Source organism: Oryctolagus cuniculus, chromosome 10 (genome assembly GCF_051225735.1).
Source record: "Oryctolagus cuniculus isolate XC-2025 breed Fujian yellow rabbit chromosome 10, ASM5122573v1, whole genome shotgun sequence".
NCBI classification, from domain to species: Eukaryota; Metazoa; Chordata; class Mammalia; order Lagomorpha; family Leporidae; genus Oryctolagus; species Oryctolagus cuniculus.
In genome coordinates, this window is record NC_142876.1 from 57,914,191 (window position 1) to 57,933,084 (window position 18,894).

The 18,894-nt window shown below is 39.6% G+C and overlaps 1 pseudogene; it reads right to left on the minus strand.

Moving 5' to 3' along the window:
* Nucleotides 1-9,135: 9,135 nt before the first annotated feature.
* Nucleotides 9,136-18,067, minus strand: LOC138843928 (cyclin-dependent kinases regulatory subunit 2 pseudogene; annotated as a pseudogene).
* Between the last annotated feature and the right edge of the window lie 827 nt (nt 18,068-18,894).

Here is an 18,894-nt window from a genome sequence, read left to right on the forward strand (position 1 = left end):
CGCGCAAAGCCGAGCCGCGCAAAGCCGGGAAGCTGCGCAGATGAGAGAGGCGCGCGGGCTGAAGCGGCGCAGAGCCGGGAACCCGCCGGCGGGGCGAGGTGCCGGAAAGCTGCGGGGATAAGAGAAACAGAAGTTTTAGAAGTAAAGTGAGAGAAATAGGAATGCTGGAAGATAGAAGTAAAATGGGAGAAGTAGGAATGCCCGGAGATAGAGAAATAGAGAAAAATAAGGCCTCCCCTCAACATGCAACAATTAGGAGGCTTGGATTCGGTCTGCCTGATTTAAGGCGGTAAGCGCCAGCAAAGCTCGACCAGAGTATGAGCTGCAGGTCACCGAAGATAGGCACGAACCAACACTAATAAGTCTCCCCCACAATAAGGCAATGAGAAGGCTTGGATTCGGTTTGCCTGATAGGTTTTGTAAGCCCCTGCGGGCAGAGCAGAGCATGCGCTGCAGGGCACCGAACACAGGCATGCATCAGCGCCTAAAAACCTCCTCACAATGGCGAAGAGAGGACCCGGATTCGGTTTGCCTGATGGATAGGACTTGTAAGAGCCTGTGGCAACTCTAGTGTGTGCCGCGGGACACCGAAGACAGGCGCGTATCAACGCTAAAAAATAAAAAGAAAGGGGGATCTGTGGGGAGCAATCCGGACTAGACTAAGTTACTCGAATTAGGACTTATTCTATGCATCTGCTCTCCCACAATATGGCGCTGGGAGAGAAGTAAACAGCTTCCGCACAGCTGCCTCCAGTTCAACCAATTAACTGTAGGACTTGCTCCTGATTGGAGAGCAGCGTACTCGGCGTGTGGGCAGCCGAGTTGGGATTGGCAGAGAAGGACTATAAAGGAGGAGAGAGACGGCATGCACCAGGAACATCTATGGGGAACATCTAAGGGAACCCGTGCAGCCCCCAGAGAGCCGGCCGGCGGTGTGCCGCTCCCCTGCGGAAGTGGGGAATGTGGCCAGGGGGAACTGCCCTTCCACGGAGGTGGAAGGGATAGTAGCCAACCCGGGAAGAACCAGCAGCAAACCCGGGGAGGGCCGAGCAGACAGAAAGAACAGCGCAGGGTCCTGTGTCGTTCCTCCACGAAGAGGGGGAGCGACAGAACCAACCCAAATGCCCATCAACAGTAGACTGGATAAAGAAATTATGGGACATGTACTCTATCAAATACTATACGGCAGTCAAAAACAACGAAACCAGGTCATTTGCAACAAGATGGAGGAATTTGGAAAACATCATGCTGAGTGAATTAAGCCAGTCCCAAAGGGACAAATATCGTATATTCTCCCTGATCGGTGACAACTAACTGAGCACCAAAGGGGAAACTTGTTGAAATGAAATAGTCACTATGAGAAACAGTGACTTGATCAGCTCTTGTCCTGATGGTTGATGTACAATGTAATACTTTATCCATTTTAGTATTTTTTTTTTTGTTCTAGTACCATTGGTTGAACTCTGTAATTAACACACAATTATTCTTAGGTGTTTAAATTTTAACTGAAAAGTGATCCCTGTTAGGAATTTGGAAAACATTATGCTGAGTGAAATAAGCCAATCCCAAAGGGACAAATACCACTTGTTCTCCTTGATAGGTGACAACTAACTGAGCACCAAAAAGGAAACCTGTTAAAGTGAAATGAACACTATGAGAAACGGTGACTTGATCAGCCCTCACCCTGACTGTTGATGAACAACTTAATACGTTATCCCTCTTAGTATTTTTTTTGTTTGTTCTACTTAATACTTTTGGTTGAATACTATAATCAATACACAATTCTTAAGTGCTGAAACTTAACTGAAAAGTGATCACTGTTAAATATAAGAATGGGAATAAGAGAGGGAAGAGATGTGCAAATCGGGACATGCTCAAGCTGACTTACCTCAAACGGTAGAGTTAGAAACATACCAGGGGATTCCAATTCAATCCCATCAAGGTGGCATGTACCAATGCCATCTCACTAGTGCCAGTGATCCATTTCTGTTCACAATTGATCATAATGATAGGACTAAGAGTCAAAGTGATCACATAAACAAAACTAGTGTCTGCAATTACTAGCTGATAGAATCAAAAAGGGAGAGAATGATCCAACCTGGGAAGTGAGATACACAGCAGACCCATAGAATGGCAGATGTCCTAAACAGCACTCTGGCCTCAGTATCAGCCCTTAAGGCATGCGGATCTGGGTGAAAAGCCCATGAGACTATTTCAGGCATGGAAAGCCAAGACACTCTGGGGAAAAAAAAAAAAAACCTACATAAAAGATCTCTGCGAGTGAGATCCCAGTGGAAAGAATGGGTCATCAAAGAAGGAGGTACCTTTCTCAGAAGGGAGGAGAGAACTTCCACTCTGACTATGACCTTGTCTAAATATGATCAGAGTCGGTGAACTCAGGGGGCTTTCATAGCCTTGGCAACTCATGACAAGAGCCTAGGGTGATCACTGATGCCATAAACAAGAGTGTCAATTTGTTAAGTCAACAACAGGAGTCACTGTGCACTTACTCCTCATGTAGGATCTCTGTCCTTAATGTGCTGTACATTGTGATTTAATGCTATAACTAGTACTCAAACAGTATTTTTCACTTTGTGTTTCTATGTGGGTGCAAACTGTTGAAATCTTTACTTAATGTATGCTAAACTGATCTTCTGTATATAAAGCGAATTGAAAATGAATCTTGATGTGAATGGAAGGGGAGAGGGAGTGGGAAAGGGGAGGGTTGCGGGTGGGAGGGATGTTATGGGGGGGAAGCCATTGTAATCCATAAGCTGCACTTTGAAATTTATATTCATTAAAGAAAAGTTAAAAAAAATAACGAATCCAAATTCTTATATTCAAAACAATTGAAATGGAGGGAATCCTCTAAAAACCTTTTCTTTGAGAGTAGTATCACCTTAATTACAAAACCAAAAAAAAAAAAATAAAAAGAAAGAGAACTTTAGACTAATGTCACTGATAAACATAGATGTAAAAAAAAATCCTCAACAAAATTCTAGCGAGTTGAATCCACCAAAACATCAGAAAAGCTCATCCACCTGGACAAAATGGGATTTTTCCTTTTCATGGAAATGTAAACGGCTGCAACCATTATGAAATAAAGCATGGAGATCCTTCAAAATCTAAAAATATATCTACCATATGATGACCTACCCATACCACTGGTTGGAATTTACCCAAAATAAATGAAATCAGCATGTAAGCATTATCTGCATCCCCTCATTTATAGCTGCTCAATCCACAATAGCTAAGATATAGAATTGACCAACCCAGATGTCCATCAACTGATGATTGGATGAAGAAAATGTGGTATATATACGTGATGGAATACTATTGCATCATAAAATGAAAGAAATCCTGTCTTTTGCCACAAAATGGATACAACTGGAGAGCATTATGCTTAAATAAGCCAGACCCCAAAAGACAAATATGGTAAGTTTTCTTTGATTTGTGATAGCTAGTCCATAGAATACAAAAGTCTTAATGTATACAAGTGAAATTGACATCTTGAATTTTGATTATTTTTTATAACCCTTGTCTGTATTCTGGCAGAACAGTGATCTTTCTACTTTTTACTTGTTGAACTCCTTATTTAGCAGAGCCTTAAGCCTGTTTGGCCTGGAACTAATTTTTAAATGCTTATGTTTATTAATGATATTTAGGGAAGTTTCTGTCTTTATTGGGTGATAGTTAAATGTTACTTCAACTTGAAAATAAAGACTGACTTATGAGTGTAAGCTTTTAATAAACTCATTAGCATTGAAAAGCAGTAATAATGAATGTCAGCTTGAAGTGAGAATGACTGTACACATAGAAGAACATTCCAAAGCTTGTATCCATAATTGAAAATAGTCGGTGATCCATCAGCAATGGAATGGAAGTTTCTCTAAAATTTTGATGAATCCATTATAAAAGATTGTGTGATGAACACATAATTTACTAATTACTTTTTATGTATCTCACTGTATATGGGACAAGCTATATTTATATGTTTTTCTATTATTTTTTGCCTATTTTCTCTAAATCTTTTTAAAATTTTATTTAAGGTAAACACATTTCATATATATGGTTTTAGGAACATAGTGATACCCCCTACCCATCCTCCTTTCCACCGACGCTCCCTTCCTCTGCCTTCCTCTCTTATTCCCTCTCTTAATTTTTACAATGATCTACTTTTAGTTTACTTTATACTTATAAGATTAACTCTACATTAAGTAAGGAGTTAAACCAATATTAAGAAGACAAAAACACTGTTCTTCAACAGTAGAGACAAATGCTATAAATAATCATTGAATCTCAAAGTGTCAGTTTTACTCTTATACATTGCATTTTGGTACTCTATTAGTTACCACAAATCAGGGAAAACATATGTATTTGTCTTTTTGGGATTGGCTTATTTCACTAAGTATAATGGTTTCCAGTTGCATCCATTTTTTGTTGCAAAAGACAGGATTTCATTCTTTTTATGGCTGAGTAGTATTCCATAGTGTATATATATCACAATTTCTTTATCCAATAATCAGTTGATGGACATCTGGGTTGATTCCATATCTTAGCTATTCTTTTACAAAAGTTTTAGGGGTCTGCACTGTGGTGTAGTAGGTAAAGCTGCTGCCTGCTGTGCTGTCATCCCATTTGGGGGCCAGTTCAAGTCCTGGCTGCTCCACTTCCAATCCAGCTCCCTGCTAATGCAGCTGGGAAAACAGCAGAGGTTGGCCCAAGTGCTCAGGCCCTGTATCCCCAGGGGAGACCTGGAAGAGGCTTCTGGCTCCTGGCTTTGGATCAGTCCAGCTCTGACCATTGTGGCCATTTAAGAAGTGAACCAGTGGATGGAAGATCTGTCTATCTCTCTCCCTCTCTGTAACACCACCTTTAAAAATAAATAAATACATATAAAATTATTAATATAAAGAGAACAGATTTCATGTATTTCAATCATATGTACAATTCTAAGAATATAATCAATTGAGTTGGTGTTTGATTTGGTTGATTTTGTTCATATTTGTATTTCTCAACTTACTAAAGGGTCATAAAAGTGCAATAGCAACACCTTATATTACTTTACAGTAGTTCTTAAAGAGTATGCTGAGACTTAAAATGCCTTTGATTTAAAATAAAAGGAATACCTATGTTATCTTGATATCAATAATCTAAGAATAGAAAGTAATGGAGATATATTTTTCTACCATTGGCCAATAGATTTTATGAGCATCTTTTTCTCATTAGAAAAACTATAGTTGCTGTAGCTAGTCATATTTTGTCCACAATGTTCTATTCCTCAAAAAATACTCTTATGATATCTTCCAATAATTTTTAAGTTTACTCTGTTGATCACTTTTTTTTTTTTAAATAAATGTCAAGAATGAAAAGGCCCAAAACCTGAGAAGGAATTTGAAAGATAGAAATTGATTAAAGAAACAAATATGTATATATAATTGCAGTACAGTAACTAATTATCAGATTTTGACCACTTCAATTTGCAAATATAGTCACAATTTTCACAAAAGAAATGTGAGTGAATAGTTTTTTCAAAGTTCATATGTCAATGTCTATATATTATGTATTTGATGCTAGAGTCCTTGTACTTGACTTCAAATCTCTACTTTAGACAAAGCACTAATTAACAGAAGTTGGCAGACATAAGAGTATAAGCAATAATTATTGTTGATTAAAACTTAAAACAAAAATAAAAATAAAGATTTATAAGGTTAAGGTTAAAAAAAGAATCAAGGAAAGATTGTGGCTAGCTTGAGCGCAAGGGAAGAGAGAAATCTATAAAACTAGACACATAAAGGTACAGATATTTTATCTCATCAGTGAGCTTATCATTGCATTCTTTCTTTTTTTAAAAAAAGATTTGTTTATTTAAGAGGCAGAGTTACAGAAAGGTCTTCCATCTCCTGGTTCATTCCCAAAATGGCCACAATGGTCAGAGCTGGGCTGATCCAAAGCCAGGAGCCAGGAGCTTCTTCCTCGTCTCCCACGCGGGTGCAAGGGTCCAAGTACTTGTACCATCTTCCACTGTATTCCCAGGCTATTAGCAGAGAGCTGGATCAAAAGAGGAGCAGCTTGGAATTGAATTGGCATCCATATGGGATGCTGCTGCCACAGGCGGAGACTTAACTTACTATGCCACAGCGCTGGCCCCTATCATTATATTCTTCAGAATATGTAATGTACACATTCACATTTTATGATATAAAAGTTTAAAAGGATTAGGCAGGAACACAGAGAAGGAACAATAGGAAAGGGGTTAAATCAAGATTTATCATACTTTGGGACTATGCCTTTGTGGTGGACAATCGAGCGCTGCCTCTCTCTGTTCAGGGTGCTGTCTATTCTGTATCCATTGTACTATGTGCAAACTTGCTTTTGCCATGACCCTTTGGGAGCCTGCTCAAGTGGAAACAAAGTGGGGTTTGATTGCTTTATAAATAGAGATCAGTCAAGAGATTCCACCAACAGAACTGTCCTATATTTTTGTCTAGGACTCAGACTAAGTCATAAATTAATAATTTGTGGATTTAGGCAAATATAAGGACTAAGATGAAATGTCAAAATCATATGTATCTTTGTACTTCTAGCTATAGGAGGGATAGAGAATTTATTTTTTATATCTGTAATTATTTAAAAATATGTTTAATGTGTTTCATAGTGTAACTATCTTCTGTGCTAATTTGTGCCTTTTAAAAAAGATTTATTTATTTATTTGATAGGCAGAGTTAGAGAGAGAGAGAGAGAGAGAGAGAGAGAGAAAGAGAAATAGGTATTTTCTATCTTTGCGTTCATTCCCCAGATGGCCACCACGGCCAGAGCTGGGCCGATCTGAAGCCAAGAACCAGAAGCTTCTTCTGGGTCTCCCACATGGGTGCAGGGGCCCAAGGACTTGGGCCATCTTTCGCTGCATTCCCTGGCCATAGCAGAGAGCTGGGTCGGAAGCGGAGCAGCTGGGTCTTGAACTAGCGCCCATATGGGATGCCGGCACCACAGGCAGTGGCTTTACCTGCTATGCCACAGCACTGGCCCCTAATTTGAACATTTTAAAGCAATACAAAATCTTAGTATATTTCTTTGAAACACTGTATATGAGACACTCCAAGCATTTAATTTTTACTTGAAAGCTGGAATGATTAGATTTTTTCAAAATTAGAGAATAAAATTAAATTTTAAGATACACTTTTAACATAATAAACAATCCGATTTTGTGAGAAGCAACAGCATAGAACGCCATTGTAGTATACTATTTTAAAAGAATGCGACATGCAATTTTTTTAACTTTTATATAACTTTTATATAACATTTTATAACTTTTATATTTAGATATAAATTTCCAAAGTACAGTTTATGGATTACAATGGCTTCCCCAACCCATAACTTCCCACCTACCCCCAACCCTCCCATCTCCCGCTCCCTCTCCCATTCCATTCACATCAAGATTCATTTTCGATTATCTTTATATACAAAAGATCGATTTAGTATATATTAAGTAAAGATTTCATCAGTTTGCCCCCACACAGAACACAAATTGCCAAATACTGTTTGAGCACTAGTCATATCATTAATTCACACTGAACTACACATTAAGGACAGAGATCCTACGTGGGGAGTAAGTGCACAGTGACTCCTGTTGTTGACTTAACAAATTGACACTCTTGTTTAAGGCGTCAGCAATCTCCCCAGGCTCTAGTCATGAGTTGCCAAGGCCATGGAAGCCCCCTGAGCTCGCCAACTTTGATCTTATTTCGACAAGGCCATAGTCAAAGTGGAAGTTCTCTCCTCCCTTCAGAGAAAGGTATCTCCTTCTTTGATGGCCCTATTCTTTCCACTGGGCTCTCACTTGCAGTGATCTTTCATTTAGGTGGTTTTTTTTTTTTTTTTTTTTTTTGCCAGAGTGTCTTGGCATTCTGTAGGAGCAACTGAGACTAGACTAAATTACTGGAACTAGGACTAATTCTATGCATCTGATCTCCCACAATATGGCGCTGGGGAGGAGTAAACAACTTCTATGCAGCTGCCTCGCCAATTTGACTGATAAGCGGCAGGAGCTGATCCTGCTCCTGATTGGAGGAGAGCAGCATGCTCGGTGTGTGGGCAGCAGAGCATGGATTGGTGGAAGAGAACTATAAAGGAGAGAGAGACAACATGCACCAGGAACATCTGAGGAACATCTGAGCAGCCCCTGAGAGAGCCGGCCGGCGGTGTGCCGCTCCTCCGTGGAAGCGGGGAAAGCGGCAGGGGGAGCCGCCCCTCCACGGAGGCAGGGTGCCAGCAGCTAACCCTGGACAGCGTTGTTCCTCCGTGAGTGGGGGAGCGACAGCTTTCCATGCCTAAAATACTCTCATGGGCTCTTCAGCCAGATCCGAAAGCCTCAAGGGCCTTTCCGAGGCCAGAGTACTGTTTAGGACAACTGCCTTTCTATGAGTCTGGTGTGTATCCCGCTTCCCATGTTGGATCGTTCTCTCCCTTTTTAATTCTGTCAGTTAGTATTAGTAGACATTAGTCTTGTTTATGTGATTCCTTTGCCTCTTAGACATACAATTTTTTTTTAAGATTTATTTATTTATTTACTTGAGAAATAGAGTTACAGAGAGAGGGAGAGATAGAGAAAGGTCTTCTATCCATTGGTTCACTCCCCAGACGGCTCCAAAAGCCAGAGCTGAGCTGATCCAAAGCCAGGAACCAGGAGCTGCTTCTGGTTCTCCCATGTGGTTGCAGGAGCCCAAGCACTTGGGCCATCCTCCACTGCTTTCCCAGGCCATACACAGAGATCTGGATTGGAAGAGGAACATCCAGGACACAAACTGGTGTCCATATTGTATGCTGACACTGCAGGTGGAGGCTTAGCCTACTACACCACAGTGTTGGCTCCTACAATCTTTATTTAGCAAAAGAAACAGGTAAAGTCAAACAGGCACTTACATTAAAAGAAAAACTGACTAGAGGAAGTTTTATCTAAACACATTGCAATAATATACTTGCAGATATATTTAACTGGACTCTGTTGCTGTAAAGAATACAACTCATGCACAGGTATGAATGACCAATTTACATGGTTTTCAAGTATTTACTGAATACTACCTTATCTACACATAAACATGAAATTTGAAAAATAATTATTTGACCATTCTAGATTTACTTCATTTTTGTTGATTTTTTTGGAAGAGGTCATCTGAAGAGCAGAATATATGGTTCTGGCTTATGAATCATGTAGTGAATGAACCCTTCCTAGCCTCTGTCAGACACCAATTCTGTTCCATTTCTCTTTAGACAGGGGTGGGTATTGGGTATTTGTTTGGAGAGTTCTCGGGGTAACGTGACGCTAGTACGCATAGTGCTCATTGAAGTACTTGCCAAGTAATAGATATGCTTGTAGGCCCCCTGCTGGCACACAGGAGGTCATGAGCCACTAAAGGGTGAACAGCAGGTGCAGCAAACATATGTCCACATCTAGGCAAGAAAATGATTTGACTCTATAGTAATACATTTTGTCAATAAACAAATTTTCCTATATGACATCTTATTTCAGTGTATTATAGAATGCAATCAAGTAAGAATTGTAGGTTTTTCCACACACACACACTTTGAAATAAAAACTCAGTGTCCTTTTTGATTTCATTGTGTTGTATTGGTGTGTCTTTCCAAGCAATTAACAGTAACCCTGCTCATACTAAAAATTAAATAAATATTTGTTAATTTACTTAACTTTTATTCTTAAACTTTTTTTCAACAATAGGGAAATATTTGAGTAAATTAAAGCATTATTTGTCTTAAAATTAAATTGATTTAAAAATTTATTATTTGAGAGCATATGAGAGAGATAGAGAGATAGATCTACTATCATCCATTGGTTAATTCCCCAAATGCCTGTGGCAGCCAGGGCTGAACAAAGCCAAACCTGGGAGCCAGGAAAATAGTATAGGTTTACTCTAGGGGTCCAGGGACCAAACTCACTGAGCCATCACCTGCTGCTTCCCAGAAAACTGGAACTGGGAGTAGTAGAGCAAGGACTTGAGACCAGGCCTCTTGCATACGAGCAGTGGGTGTCCCAGAGCAGTGTCCTAACCACTACAACAAGTGCATGCCCCTGATGTATTTTGAATCACAAAAGCTAAGTTGGGATATTTTGAGATCACTTAATTCAACTACCACTCAGACACCCAGTTCATGAGTTTTCCACTAATCTTAGAAATTTTAGACTCTGTATGGCAACTTCCTTCATCTAAACATAAATTTCCTTGAAATGATTATAGTTATGTTGAGATGCATAACTGAAATAAAGTACTAATATATGTAGATAGATTCCTTGTAAACCTTTAAAAAAACTGATGTTTTATTTACACCATAGTATGGCACTTTGTTTCCACAATTACTTGTATGGATATTTGTTGAAAGCCAAGATATCATGAGTTAATATTTAGTTAGAATATTTTTCCTAACCAATAAAATTCATTTCATTTTCCTGAGCATATCATAATTGCTCTGAGCTCAGCCTTCCTACTAATTGAGTTATTTATTTAAATGGTGGAATGACTTCTTAATAACTTCTTTAATTATTTAGCTATTTAACAGAGCTCAATCTTTTCATCTAGAAGAGTGACGTTAGAACTGTTAGCTCATGATCCTAAGTGCTCGCATTATTTCTAGTTAATGATAAGAACCCACAGTCCCTAGTCATGCTTTCATCTTTGTATTTCACTGGTTTTCATTGCATTTCGTTACCTCACTTTAAAAGTCAAAGCCTCAACGTGCTGACGAAGTCCATATTTAACCACTGAAAGCATGGTTTAGCCTCAGACTCATTTATTTTGAATTAGGCAAGGTTGGCACTGTCCCTGCATAGATGAATGGCTTTTGACTAAATTGTGCTGTGTTTGCCTCAATAGGAAACAGCTTATTCTCCCCAACTGAACAAACACTGTCACTTTTATTACTGATCATTAATGGTTAGACATGAAGCCGGCTGTCCTCCTGATGTTACCCTAGCGATTACATATTCATTTACTACATGTGCTGTAACAAATAAGGCTCTGTGTCTGTTCAGCATGTGATCACTTCCAGATACAATCTGCAACCAGATTGTTCCTGAACCCTGACCCTATCATATGGCTTGTTTAGTGTCATCTTGTTTGTTAATTCATTCTTGATTACACAGATCTTATGCTTAATACATTTTCATCACACCCCATAGCAAATTTCCATTATCCTTACAGCCCAAAGCTCGCGTGTCTCCTTTGTCAGAGTCTGTATCAGCAGCTAGCAATACAGTAACAAGGTCCTTACACAGGATGGGGGAAGGAAATGTTGGACCATCTTCTTGGTTTTTACATACCAGAAATTTGGCAAGGGGAGAAGATAATACCCTCTAAATCTGTCTGCAGCCAAGTGTTTTGAGAATGTTGGAATTTTCATTTTTGGAATTCTTCACACTGTGGACCCATTGCAAAGCTGATAAACCAGATTGCCTGTAAGAGAATCAATGTAAAAATAGTCTGCAAGAATACATGCTACCATCTGTGTTGTCTTAGCTAAGATTGTATCCCTGTCTAAGATCGACTTTCAGATTAATATGCTTATAAATATTAATTGATGTGAAGAAATTAAAGTGTAAAGTGTGTATGAATATTATAGATATCTCTATATATTTTTACACATACACTTTGGATGAGAATTTCTTCTGAATTGGTAGATAAATTCAATTTGCAGGTTCTTTTCGAAGTATATATATATATACACACACATCAAAATATATGTTGGCATTTAAAATAAATTCATTATCATTATAGCAATTTTGTAAATCAAAGGTTAATAATGGGGACACACATCAACCCTACAACCTTAGCAATTCATAGAAGCACTTATGAATTATATTGACTTTTGCATAATGTGTGAATGTGTACCCAATATATAACTATCACTATCAGGAAGCTAGATGAATCTAGAAAGATTGTGGAGGAATGGATGGAGATATTATTTGTTAGGCATAGAAGAAAAAAATGAAACTGGTGTGGCATAAATAAAAAAGCTATACCTGAGTAAAGGAAGTTAATTGTTGAAGAAAAAAACAGACTGAAAAATAGGATTACATTTAGCCCAAATTGCTATTCTAATAAAAGTGAATCATATTTCTATTTTAAAATCTGCCACTCCCTCATTTTGTAAAAAATCCGTAGCAATGCATCCCAGAAGTTCTCTTTTCCTAAGTTATTGACAATGAAACTGTATGCCTGCAGGAAATCTCTCTGCAAACTGGGTTAGGTAGTGCTTATTGTGAGTTTTCGCCTGTGTTTTTCTAATTAAAATGGTTTTCTCTATCCTAATATTTGTAGCAGGGAAATGTTTGAAAATGAAGCTTGATAATCTTTTGGTCCTTTCTTCACAGAGTTTCATTTCCTACATTGTGTAAAGTACTTTTCATTGGGCAACATTAGAATATTTGTTCTGGGAACAGTGGAATTTGAACAGTGACAGTAGAAGTTCCAGAGCCTTCTTGAGTTGGAACTAACTAGACAAGTTGACAGATTAACATTTTTCCTTTTTTTAAAAAATTTTTTTCCACTTACTGTTCTGGATTTGGTGCACAGTTAACTGACTAGTAGATCTACACTGTTGTGTCTGAGTCAACAGCTCTCTATTGGATGCTGATTCAAAAATGCCAGGCAGGCCTATCCATCCCAAGAAACCTTTACCTGCATAGACTCCTTTTTTAAAAGTTGGAGGCCAAAGAGAAGGCAACGCAGCAAGCTCAACACACGCTAGTGGGTAGATGACTCTTACTGAGTCACTTCTGAAGAATAGGTGTAGGGAGAAGGGACGTACTAAGCATGAGAACCCTGAGTTCTTGAAGGGGAACAGTTCAGAGGACTTCAGAGGAGAAAGTGTCCACTGGGAGCTTCCCGAGATCATGTCAATATATATGCTTATTCATTTCAAAAAATATAGCAGTTTCTATACTCTGATCCGAAAAAAAAAAATCTTCACCAAATAGGTTAATGTGAATGCATATGTGACTTGAGTAGGATGTCTCTGAGCTTCTGCCATAACAAATTGTACCTCCTGTTAAATGCAGGCATATGACCTGACAGGTGAGGCAAGATTTTTGAGAACCTAAAATGTGATCTCTGAACCTATACCCCAACTTGCACAGCTGGGACCTGATGTCGCATCTGCACGCACCTGGATGTAGCAGTGTGAAACTGTTGGTAGTAACTGTACCTCATCTCCCACGTGGATGTGTCCAAGGTCTGCAGGTCTGCATCAGGTCTGCACCTGATGACTTTGAGCCTTAACACCTCAGTAAAGTCTGTCTTGTGTGTCGTAAGGTTGAGAATCATTTTGTGTGTGTGTGTGTGTGTGTGTGTTTTAAATTCCTGTAGACAGGTGAAACTAGTTAGTAATATCTTGGTTAGTGAAAGGAGAAAAAGTATGTGGATATTTTGAAATAATGCCCAATTATTCCATGAAAAATGAGCCCTGAACTGACCTCAGTTTATTCTGCTTCCAGTCTACCTCTTCATGCCAGAAGCATGCAAAGACTTGCAGACTTCCCACCCCACATTCAATTCCGCTAACAAAGGGTATACCACAAAATGGGCCTCCTTTAAGAATTTAATAGACAGATTGTCTTGAGGTATATGGTGTAGAGTCTTTTAATTGTGTGTGTGTGTGTGTGTGTGTGTGTGTGTGTGTGAGAGAGAGAGAGAGAGAGAGAGAGAGAGAGAGAGGGAGAGATCGACATTTCCCAAATGCCTGCAGTGGTGAGAGTTGGAGCCAGGAACTCAGGTCTCCCAGGCAGTTGGTAGAAGCCCTGTCACTTGAGACATCACTGTTGCCTGCCTCCTAGAGTTTGCATTGGCAGGAATCTAGAGTCAGGAGCCAGAACCAGAGCCATGTTTTTAACCCAGGCACTCCAATATGGGACACCAGATCTGTTTTCTTTTTTTTTTTTTAAGGTTTATTTGAAAGTTGGAGTTACAGAGAAAGATGGAGAGACAGAGAAATATCTTTCATTCACTGGTTCACTCCCCAGATGCCTGCAATGGCCACCACTAGGCCAGGCCAAAGCCAGGAGCCAGGAGTGTCTTCTGAGTCTCCCACATGAGTGCAGGGGCCCAAACACTCTGCTGCTTTTTCCAGGCCATTAGCAGGGAACTGGGTCAGAAATGGAGCAACCGGAACTCAAACTGGTGCCCATATGGGATGCCAGCACCACAGGCACTGGCTCAACCCACCACAGCACCAAGCGGACACTGTAAGTGCATTTTTAATCACTAGGCTAAACTTGCCCCACAGGTTGGAATGTTTATGGCTAAAAGTAGATGCCAGTTGTAAGGAAATTAAGAAATAGGGCTGATGTGTCTGTTACATCTGTCTTTAGGCTCACAGTGAAGCTGCTTTTTTGCAACCTGGCAGTATTGGCCACTTTACCTAAGGTCGCTCAGGGCCTTCCCTGGGACCAAGCCATTTCTCTGATTGCAGGTTGCTGATGGCTCTCTTGCATGATGTGTTTTCCAGATTTTCAAAGCAAGGCTAGGGATCCTTTGGAAAGAGGATGGAAGGAATTTTTCTCCACCTACACATTTTTTTTTATAGTAATAGGTAGTTTCAGAGCCTCGTGAGAAAAATGAAATCATAATGAGAACATTCTTCATTCAACATGCAGAGTAATTACTATGTTCTGCCCCCACCAGAGCTTGAAAGCTCATGTGGAGAGACAGATAATCATCAAATAACTCACAGATATAAGGCATCAGAAAAGAAACACCTAATATGAGTATATACTTAAAATGGGGATTGAAATATCACCATCAATAGCGAGGGTGTTACAGTTTTCTATAGCTGTGTAACAAAGTATCGCAAACTTAGCAGCTTGAAGAAACAGACATGGATTATTTCTCAGTCTCTGTGAGACCAGAGTCTGGGCATGTTTTTGCTGGGTCCTCAGTGTCTCAACAGGTTACTGGGGTGATAGATGGGACTGCAATCTCTTATGGAGCTTGGAGCCTTCTTCCTAGCTCTGTGGTTATTGGAAAAAATTTTGTTCCTTGAAGCTGTAAGACTAAGGTTTTTGCTTTCTTGCTGGCTGTCAGTTGGAAGCAATTCTCAGCTTTAGAAGCTGGTTCCCTGGCCCCTGGCCCTCATCACAATGTGGCAGTTTGAACCTTCAAGACCAGTGAGAGAATCTCTCTGTCCTCTTTTTAAAGGCTCATCTGATGAAGTCAGGCACATCCAGGATACTTTTCCTTTTGATAAACTCAGTGTCAGCTGATTAGGACCCTAATGCATGCACAAATTTCTTTTGGCACATAATGATGGGAGATGCAGCCCATCATGTTCTCAAGGCCTTGTGGGAGGGGATTGTACCAGTGTGGACAACAGGGGGCAGGATTCAGGAGGCCATCATAGAATCCTGCCCCCAACAGGGGAAACATGAAACAAATATGAAAAAAAAAAAAAAAACCCTTATGAACCCCATTTCATAATTCATGTTTATTCTCTGTATGAGCTCATTCTTAGCAAAGAACCAGAAATCAATTAGTTGTCTTAGGGTAATTTTCTGACAAAATGATCAGTTGCCATAAAATCTTTTATTTCTTAAAAGTTATCATTTGCGAGGCTGATGCTGTGGCATAGTGGGTAGGGCCACCGCCTGCAGTGCCAGCATTCCATATGGGTGCTGGTTCGAGTCCCGGCTGCTCCACTTCCGATCCAGTTCTCTGCTATAGCCTGGGAATGCAGTAGAAGATGGCCCAAGTCCTTGGGCCCCTGCACCTGCATGGGAAACTTGGAAGAAGCTCCTGGCTCCTGGCTTCAGATCAGCACAGCTCTAAACATTGCTGCCAATTGGGGAGTGAACCAGTGGATGGAAGACTTCTCTCTCTCTCTCTCTGCCTCTCCTCTCTCTGTGTAACTCTGACTTTCAAATAAATAAATAAATCTTTAAAAAAGCTATCATTCATGTAAAAATGAGGGCTTATCAGTTTTTCTAAGAATGAAGGTATATAGACATATGCTTACTAGCTTTGAGTGATCAGTACAGACATAGTATTAAGTACCAAGGGGTATTTCTACTTCACTGGTTAATTAATGAAGAAATATTTTCATTTTTTGATGAATTTCCCTTCCTTCTGAAAACTTTAATAAAGAATTTTCTGTGTACTATTTTATAATTTTATTTTCTCATTTCAATCACATTTTCTAAAGGTATTAAATATTTTTCATCAGTATGATTTTAATACCACTAATATTCTGTTATGTAACTGTATCTCTGTTTTATGAGCTGGGATAATAATTTTACTTTCAGCTTTTTTATGATTTTTAACATTTGAATCTACCTGAAAGATAATGAGTGTGACTTCTGAGTTAATCACCTACCATTTCTCGTCAATGAATGTTATGTGTGGATTTCCTCTACCAATTTTATCCTGTCTTCATGTACAAAATTTTTATATAAGCTGTTTGATATACTATTTTTTGTATCATCTTATCTATGTTATTGTTTTGACTGTGAGAATTATGCAGCTGATTGTTGAATTGTTGCTGTCTTATAATACATTTGAAATCCTATAGGACAAAACCATCCTCAGAGCTTGTCATTAAAATTTTTTTCTTAGCTATTTTACTTATTCAGTCTCTCAAAGAACTTCAGAATTTTTTTTTATCCAGTTGTAAAAGAATTTTTGCTAATGTTTATTATAATTGAGATATCTATAAAATTAGGAGTCGTTTATGTATCTTTAGAGTATTAAGTATTAAATGTAAAATAAAAACATTTAAATTATTTGTGAGTTGTGGTGTTTTTCTTCAAATAGGTTTTAATTTTTTGGTTACTTTCATTACAAGCTCATATATTTATTAACTACATATTTATATAATATATATCTAGTTTTGTTTATATTATGACTACATTTTTCTCCAGTATACTTTAAATGGTTATTGTTGGTATTTATGAAAACTTTTCAGTTCTTTGTATAATTTTTTGTGTGTGCTAATTCTCTTGAATTTCACTAGAAATAACATCACCAACAAATGATTTTTTTTTTCTTTCTGATAGATTCACTTATGAAAGTTTTATCTCTGATTGCATGGAAGTTCTAGAAGGATCTGTAATAATGGAAGTGAGTATGGGCTTTTAGGCAATTTTTTTAAAAGATGAATTTATTTATTTGAAAGATCTACACAGAGAAGGAGAGGGAGAGGGAGAGGGAGAGGGAGAGGGAGAGGGAGAGAGAGAGAGAGAAAGAGAGAGAGAGAAAGAGAGATCTTCCATCCGCTGGTTCACTCCCCAATTGGGTGCAACAGCCCGAACTGTGCTGATCCGAAGCCAGGAGCCAGGAGCCTCCCCCAGGTCTCCCATGTGGGTGCAGGGGCCCAAGGACCTAGGCCATCCAGAACTGCACTCCCAGGCCATAGCAGAGAGCTGGATTGGAATTGGAACAGCCAGGACTAGAACCGGCGCCCATATGGGATGCTGGCACTGCAGGTCAGGCTTTAACATTCTGTGCCACAGTGCTGGCCATATCCTTCCTTTCTTTCAACTCCCTATCACTTCTCCCCCCTCAGTTTCATCTGCCAATATGTTATCTCCTACTTGAAGGAGGATAGACAGAATAGCTTGTAATATAAATTAAATGTTGTAGGAAGATAAATCACAGCGATGGTTTGGAAAGGGTAAGGCCTACTTCTTTTTAATACCTTCTTTTCTCAAGGAAGTGACATTTGGGGTGTGACCTGAATTAAATTTTACTGATTAAAAATGAGAGATCTGGGGGCAGACCACATCATCCCAAATCCTGACTGCCACCTGCTGAGCAGCTGACCTCTGCACCTCCTTTCTTCATGTCGTAAATGAGGATAACAAAACCTTCTTGACAAGGTTATTGGGCAGATTGAAGGATGTGGGATCCAGGAGCAGGTGCTTCTCAGATGTCTGACACAGGGGGCCTGGCTGCTGCATGCTGAAGCCCACTGTCGCACTTGCACTGAGATGCCACTTCCCATTGGGATCTTCCCAGCCAACAACTGAGCATGACAGGGACGCTAAGGCAGACTCATTTCTCGGAGACATGACTACCCTACCAGTGGATTTGTCTTGAGCCTTGACCAACTTTTTGAAGAATGCATGGAGATTTAAGATTCATCCATCCTTCCCTGCTTCCCTTTTCCCTTTTGTCCCTTCACTGAGATCAGAGTAGCTTTAGAGTCTGACAGCTCTCCTGAAAAATGCTTTCTATTTTTTCTATAGATTTCTCTCCCCATCCCACAAATTTCTTACACATTTAACCCTATCTTGTCATCTGCTTTTTGAAGACCCAGTCTAATGTGTATAAGTTAACGCACATAATGTTCTTAGCGTAGGGCTTGGTAAATATGTGCATAAGTTTTGATAAATTTGAGGTTGTTGTGGGAGCAGATCATTCCCAGCTGGAGGAACAGGAGATGCCAAGGCCTTGACCTGGAAAAAAACTTGGCAGATTCAAGGAATGAAATGAAAGTACATCTGTATCACAGTGAGCAGAGGGAAAACAGGACTAAAATGAGGACAGAGGAAGACAGACCCAGATCACGTAGGTTCGTGCAGGTCATTGTAAAGAGGTTGGTTTTATTCTGCTTTAAGTGATCTGAAGTCAGTGGGGAAATCATAGGAATACTAACACTTTATAAGGATTGTTCCAGATGTTGTGTAAATAATAGATTGCAAGGGAGCAAGAGCAGAGGCAGAGAAGCCAGTTTTGAGGCTGTTTCAGCAGTTCAGATAAGAAATAATGGTGGGGGCCGATGCCATGGCGCAGTAGGTTAATCCTCCACCTGTGGCACTGGCATCCCATATGGGCGCCAGTTCTAGTCCTGCCTGCTCCACTTTCAATCTAGCTCTCTGCTGTGGCCTGGGAAAGC